This window comes from Melanaphis sacchari, unplaced genomic scaffold, assembly GCF_002803265.2.
Source record: "Melanaphis sacchari strain LSU unplaced genomic scaffold, SCAv2.0 Contig25_pilon_pilon, whole genome shotgun sequence".
In the NCBI taxonomy this organism is placed as follows: Eukaryota; Metazoa; Arthropoda; class Insecta; order Hemiptera; family Aphididae; genus Melanaphis; species Melanaphis sacchari.
Window position 1 is genome coordinate 971492 of NW_020271133.1, and position 8492 is coordinate 979983.

Genomic DNA, 8492 nt, shown 5'->3' on the forward strand with positions numbered 1-8492 from the left:
ATAATATATTGTACAATGTATAATACAATATATAAAGTGTAACTTATTCAGAGATTGATTTTATTAAAATTTATAATAATATAAAATTGTTAAAAATTGCTATTTATTAAATAAAAATATTTAATAGTTGATTAAATGTATTCAATTTCCATTATTTTTTTAAAATTATTTCATTGATTTGGTATAATTCGGATTTGGTTTTAATATTGTATTTTTTTGTTTAAAATATTATAATTTTATATTTTTTTATTTTTGTACAAATTTTATTGAAAATTAATTATTGCAATGGTTTAATAGTAGAAAAAAATAATAATTACTTTTTATTTAGCGACTTTGTAAATACAACAAATAATAAATACTTATTTTCATATAATTGATTAGTAGTTTTTCAATAGATAGTTAGTACAAAATTCTCTGAATGTTATTGCTGAAGTTAAATCAGAATATGTGACAGAGTAGATATATATATATAATAAACATACAGGGATCTATGTTAACATGTGTATAATGGTAATATGAAATGAATATATAGTAAACAGAAAAAAGAACCATGGTCCGTAGTTTTCTTAGTAAATATAACTGTTTGTAAAAGGTCAATTTCGTAAATAATAGATATTATACAATTCAAAAGATTATCGTTCATATTTCTTGTTATTTCATATTTTATAGCTTATTAAAAAAAAATATTTGTTATTATTGTTTGTTAATCCCTATTTTGGGTATTATGAAAAAATGCAATTAAGTTTATTCGTCAATTCCCATTTTATTATTTTTGTGGGTGAATAGAAAGAAAAAAAAGTTATACATATTCAAATAGATACACATAGAATATAGAATATACTATATATATCATAATATAAAAATATGTACTTATTATAGTTTTGTAATCTAGATATTAGAAAATAGACTGATCACAAAAATAAATTGGTTATTTAGTATTTTTTATTTACATTATGTCTCAAGAATCTAGATGCATAGTCTATAATCTATATTATTGATATTAATATTAAATTATAAGGCCGATGCTTAAAATAAATTATTTATTTATTGAAATAACATGATGATTATTATAAAAGATATTTATACAAAAAAAAAATATTATAACAGAGAATATTAATAATATTATTATTGTTAAGCAATCTATTTTCGATTATTACATTATAGCATATTATTTACTTTAGTGTTAACTGATTTATTTATTAACTACTAATAATATCGCATGAAATGTTCAATTATGTATCTATTAGTACCTATCTAGTAGGAATTAATTAGGAAGTGTGATTTGCTATAATATAGCTTTACCTATAGTTTTGTTCTGTTAATACATTATTGTTTTTAGTCCACTAAAACGTACCGACTATAAGAAATTATAGTAAATTATACATTTAGTTATAAATTAAAAATTAAGTTTTAATTTATATATTATTCCCTTAAGATAAAAAGTGAGAAGTAGAATTCACCCTCAGTAATTCATGTCTGTAATAATAGACGATACCTATATGAATAATAAAATTAGAAATAACAGACAGAATTTTAAAGATATAAAATTAACTATTAAAAGGATACTATAACTTGTGGTAACCTACAGGATGAACACATTTACACATGCAAACAAGGGTGGGAAAGTTAATAAAAATAATTAACTCAAGTTATAAGTTAAGCTAAAAAAACACAAGATCGATAAGTTAGAAGTTAACCGTTAACAAATTATAAATTTAACTTATCATTTAATCTTCTTTTCTACAAACTCTAAAAGTTAGTAGTTCGTCTTATATTAATAATAATTATATTTTCTGGTTTGTTTAAACTAGAAAGTTTTATTTTATTTGAAAACATATGAAAAAAAACCATGTTGAAAGATACTCGATTTAGCTCGAATTAATAAAATGTTAAAACCGTATTATATTAGGTAAAATAAGAAATAGTATATGATTTATGATTTTTAAATATTTTAGAAATGTTGAATAAAAATAAGTAAAATTATTAATATTAACTTTAATTAACAAGTAAATGATTCTTGACTCTTGTTCACTACAATTAGTAGGAGGTACCTACAAATATAATTCATTAATTTGTAAAAATACCGAATAAGAGAGAACTTCGTTGGCTACAAGAAGATTATTATTTTTTGACCTAATTAAACGTTTCTGTCATGTGATTTAACTATGTTTATTTTTAATAATTTTTGAAATATTTTTGGCCGAATTGGTGACGTTTCATTAAATAAATAAATAATTAAAAACTCGTTGTTGATATTGCTGACAGCGAATGGGACGTTTCGGCGCCGACAGTTCGGCGAAATGTCAATTTGACGATGTCCGTTTCGGCGATACGTCAAGGTACTTTTCGGCGCGTAACCAATTCGGCTATAGGTATACTGATAGCAATGAACTTATATCTATAATATACAGCTTTAGAGTGGTATATTAACTAAATGTTCTATATTACTATAAATTATTGTTATTGTCATTACACGATAAGATGGTTACGATAGTCGATAATTTATGGTTGATCTGGCTACAGATCAGTCAGATAATTTTATGATTTTTAGCCTATTACTGGGGTCGATAATTTTTTATATTATTATTATTTACGTGCGATTTGTATGTGCTGTTGAGAGAACTTCTTGATAGTCACATCAAATATATATACCTAATATCGGTTGATAGTTATATTATAATTTATAGGTCGCCCTTTTTATTGACTCTTGTGTGAATATACGTAATCTTTGTATTTTTTAACCGTTGTATAGTGCGAATTTTTGAACCAACTGCCAGCTAAGAGCTCACACATAAATAACATACATTAACTATAAATATTTAGAATTATTTTGGTTTATTTGTTCTTTTTTTATTTATTTATGAATTAAAATGAATATTGTATTTATTTTATTATAAAATACAATTTTACATTATACATATATTACATTTTTTTTTTTACTATTAATTTTCGCCGAAACGGACATCGTCGAATTGACATTTCGCCGAAATGTCCGCGCCGAATCGCCCGTGTCGAATCGTCCTAGATCCTTGATGACCATTTAGTGTTGAAATTTAAAATATTCGTGTAATATAATATGTCCTACTGTTTGTCTTTAGTATTGTTTTAGAGAGCACATCGAACGGTTTACTTTTATCTCATAGCGTAAACTTTTCGTAAATATATTCATAATTAAATCATGGAAAATATAATAACCGATGTTAAGACGACTGTTCGACTGTAGCTTCAACAGAAAACATTTCGAAAGAACCACTTAACGGTCAATTAACGAACGCTTTAGGAAGTCGAGAACTCCCCCATTAAATAAACGAAATATATTCCACTTCTACGCCAAACATACACATCATAATTATGACTGTAATAGTTGTTCAGTTGAGCCCACCATCGTCTCCTTAAAACAGACACCAAAAGCACTTCTTACTTATTGCTCATCACTAATTTTGTTGCCAAATTATGTGGGACCACAGATGAGACGTATATGATTGCAATAGTAAATGTGACGGTGATGGCGCCGGCCGCAGAAATTGAGATTCAATCAACTCATAATTCGTCGTCATTGCAGTAGGTTCTAGAAAAACCTAGCAAAGACTGCTCCGTTGTCTGCACCGGCCCGCCAGCTAGACAATTTCGATAAGTGTGCCGCCCGAAGCTATCGAAATAGAGGGCACTCCGATGCATATTTCAGCAGACGTTTCCAGTATTTTAGCTAGAGCAAAAATCGAGCCTATGGTTTACTAAGTTAAAAGTACACGCCGTTCCTTTTGGAAACGAACAAAATGGGTTTTCTGCCGTTTATTATGTTGCGCATAATCCAGATGGTTACATATTGTTTAATTATATTATGTTAGTTATCAACAATTAAGCTTGATATATAAATAAACTTTTTTTTTATGTTATTTATTTAACTATTATTATTTAATAAATTATTAATCAACACCAAAATATAAATTTAAAATTAATCTATGCGGCTTGTGAAAGTTGTGACTATATAATATATCGTTAAGATACTTTTGGTGCTTTTGTAAATTGAGTAAAAAAAACTCAATTGGAACTTTGAATGGATTATTCATACTCTTCGACGAAGAAACAAACCATTTTATGGAAAAATTGTATATAAATATAATGTGATATTCTACAAAATACGATGTGTGTGATAAAGCATAGTGCATAATATTTGGTTATATACATTGTAATTAGGTAGGTATTCGGAATTTTAAAATGCAAACATTTTATGCTTTTGTTTAGTTCGTTATACTTTAAAATATGATATAAATTTATCGAGTTAAATAATCTTGAACGTTTTTTGTGTTAATACATTTATATATTAGCAATCATTCTAAAAATCTGATTTATCTATCGCCAAAATTATACTCACTATTCTCCAATAAATAGAATATTAACAACATGGATTTAAAAAAAATAAATATTTTTATTTAAAATAAAAATGTATATAGTTGTTAAGAAAAGTAAAAAGCTTTAACAGCTCTAAATATAAGAAATATTTTTTATTACAAATGGAAATTATGTTAAAAATGAAATTGTTGACAGGTTGAAATACTTGCATGTACATCAATGATTGTTTACCAACACGTTATAATGGATTAAAAATATACAAACTAAAAGTAATAGGGTATAAAGGATAAGTACCTATATAAGTATATCATGATGTGAAAAGGTAGGTGTGTATTCTTTAATAAACTGATATGAATTAATTTATTACCATAATGATAAACAGTGTTTATTATATATATTTTAATATTTATATGTTATCATATAAAATAAACTTACTTATTATGATTTATGATACATAGATGTCATACATGTGTTATTACAATCTACTCGTCAGAATTTTTATGTTGTGTACCCGTGGGTGGTGAGCTTATGGCATGAGTGTATGACAACAATAAGATAATTTTTTAAATATTAAACTGTATACAAGAATTGGTATTTTGAAGAAGTAAAACTTACCCACTTCATCGGCCAGTACTTTCAATTCGAATACGAATAAAAATCTATTTGTAATTTTTATCAAATGCTTAAATATTTATATTTTTTTTTTAATAGGTAGGTACGTGATACTTTAAATAGTTTGAAACTTTTTAAAATAATTAGAAACATGATGACTGGAAATAATATTTTTATATTTTCAATTTGAAAATTATGAAAAAAATAATTTGTCAACAGAAATAATGTATTTTTACTTTGAAGTTAAAATAAGTATTGTTTTTATTGACACATAATAATAAAAGTTGCCAACGGCACGTAGTGTTCCCAAGCGGTCACCCATCCAAGTACTAACTACGCCCGACGTTGCTTAACTTCAGTGATCGGACGAGAACTGGTGTATTCAACGTGGTATGGTCGTTGGCGGACAATTCGTGGAAAATAATAATATTTAAATATAGTAACCAATAGAATATCATTCATATTATGTTAATGTAATATTGGGATGTGACATTCCAGCGTGATAAATGACTCATATCGAATAAATCCAAATAGGTTTGTGTTAGACAAAATAGACTTTGAGATATTAATGCACTAAGCAATTAACACTATTAATTACAGTTAATTCATCTCTTTTATAAATGTTTACACCAAAATACTAGATTACCTAAGAGTTTTAATCATGCATATTTAGACTATAATATATTTATTAAAGGTAACGATTACCTAATGAATAAAACTAATGCCACAGTGTCATACTAATTGATATAACTGATCACTGTACTATATTATATACTTTAATAGTCAATACCTATCAATACTGAATTTGTTTAAAAAATAAATATTTAGTGCAATTTATCACAATGCTATGGTATCTATACAACTATACAAGCTAATGGAAAATGAACTGAAGTATATTATGTAGTGATGTTAGACGTTAGTATATGCTAAATGATGCTATATCTACTGTTTTCGATATTATAATTAAATCTGTTATTGATAGATCTACAACGTGTAGATTAGTAAATGCCAATAATAAAGTTTTAAAGAGTGAATAACTACCTAATGGATTATTAACCTCAGCCCGCCGTGATTAGTATCTCTCAATGAAATGTAAAAACAACCTAACAATATTTAGGTAACTTTACACTACAAAACATACAAAAATAAATTTACAAAAACTATAAGACTGTGGAAAAAATTCGATATTTAGATGTTATATTTGATATTAACTTGAGATAAAATTTGCATATTAACAACCTATTAATAGTAAGCTTCGTTTCATAATCTACAAGTTAGTCAAAACCAGAGCTTGTGTTAATGTGCAGTACTACACAAATTGTGCAGTTTTAAAATAAAATGTGCAGTTATAAAACGCTAATTGTGCAGTACCTACTACTACTTATTCTAGCATTGTAAAAAAATAACTAATATACCTACTATATAATACTATACTAAAACAATTTGTATTTAATTCATAATAATCAAATATTATATTATCATGATATTATGATACAACCATAAACCAATGTGGATTGATCCATAATAATGATAATAATAAAATGTGTATACAAGCTAAGTTCAGATACCTACGTGTGCAGTTCTAAAATGTTCTTAGCGCAAACACTAGTCAAAACTAAAAATATGGTTCCAAAACATGCAATGAATATAATATTCTATTAGTCTAATTTCCAATATGATATATTAATATGGGGTGGCCTTCGTGATAACAAACTAATTGCACTCGTATAAATAATTAACAAAAATAATTTTGTCAAAATTTGTCTAAATAAATGTACTGTTAAAGGATATGCGAATGAAAATTACAGGAATTTGGTGTTTTACAAGTAAAGTGCTTGTACAACAAAAAAAAAAAAAATAGTAATGATGCATTTATTGAAAAATGTTAAATTAGATAATCATTATAAGAACTTAAACAATAAAAGATAATTTAGAAATTATGAATTTTCTGTTAAATATAGATATCAACAAATCGTTTGGTCAGTTTTTTGTAGACTACTTGGAACTAACAATTTTTATTTCTATACCATTTGAATTTAAAAAGAATTTAATAATGGGTCAAACTATGAATGTTGAATATATTGTAGTATATACATATTTACTTTTAGAATTGGAGAAAAACTCTAGGTTAATGTTAAGTCTGTTTGGTTTTTCTATGTCTATTTATTTTTAAATATAATGTTATATTTAGTTTGTATCACATTATATTCATGCAATTGTTAAAGTTTTATATTTTCATTGTTTAAATTGTTATATTATTTTGTTATTTTATTATTATTTAATATTTTGTAACTATAATAACTCCCTTTCTCCAACATAAGCTGTCAAACCTAAAGGCATGTTATAATCGACATTGTAATTTATAAAATGTCTGTCTTGTTTAATTTTTAAAACAAAAAAATGAATAAAATAAATTCATATTTAATCAGCACTCAAGAAACCGTTATCACGGAGATCGCGATGACGACGCAAAACAATTCATTTATTACGACGACAGCGAAGTATAGCATAAAAAAATGATTACAACGAAGATCACGATGACGACGGCATGGTACAATAAAATTATAACAGATTAGCGGCTGTTAATGGCGTTAAATAAACATGCGGAAAAGACGTGACAATAAGTAAAAAAATAAGGCACACCGAAAAAACGTCGAGTCTGCGATGACAACATGACGACAAGCCGCAATCAGGCAAAGGTAACAGGTCCGTCTAAATCATATTTGGCTTTTAGCATAGGCACCGCGAAAATGACCGTTGACTCCATAGTAGACAATAGGAATGGTCACGGAGAAGTCTGTACGTTTATAAGTTTATTGTATAAATATAATATATAAATACGTATCGCTCGATAACGTGCGGGAACATTTTCTTTTGCTGTATTGATTTCTTGAGATAACTTTGCATTTGTTTTCTACAATTCATCTAAAAAACGAAGGCAAAACACATCGTTTATTTGCATAAATTTTATGGAAGTCATGGAGGGTTAATATTTTATACTACTATATTTGAATTCGATGACTTTTTTTTTCAATTTTTTCCCGTTTTTAAAGTATATAATTTAATAATAATAATTTACTCTGACAGTCTTACTAAATGAAGATACAATTCTAAAATTCGGTTTGTCGATTCGAATATTTACCGTTCCGGTGCCTTCCGTCGCTGCAAAGTGGCTAGTCGTTCAAACACGCTTTCGAAGATAGATATTACCATTTTATAAGACGTGACGGCGAAGAACCGGAAGAAGTAAACACGAACACAACCGACAAGTAGAATTCAATACATATAATAGGTACCAGGTACCTAATTAGTCTATATATTAGTATTATTAGAAGTAAGAAAACGAACTCGCGTCACATCGTCATGACACGTCGCGGTCGTATTACTGACTAAAACGGCCGTGTTGCGGTTCGGGAAAAAGGCCTCACATGGCCTTTGTTTGGGCCGGTGCGCGTTGACGCGGTTGCCGTTGTCGCACGGCTCGACCGGTCGACTGCTGCAGACGAGCGCGGCTTCTACACGTCCTC

General features: G+C 27.2%; 1 non-coding gene across 1 annotated transcript; it reads right to left on the minus strand.

The window, feature by feature from the left end:
- Positions 1-5250: 5250 nt before the first annotated feature.
- On the minus strand, positions 5251-5369 carry LOC112595199. Its single transcript, XR_003114694.1, has one exon. It is a non-coding gene; the product is annotated as a 5S ribosomal RNA (ribosomal RNA).
- Positions 5370-8492: the final 3123 nt, after the last annotated feature.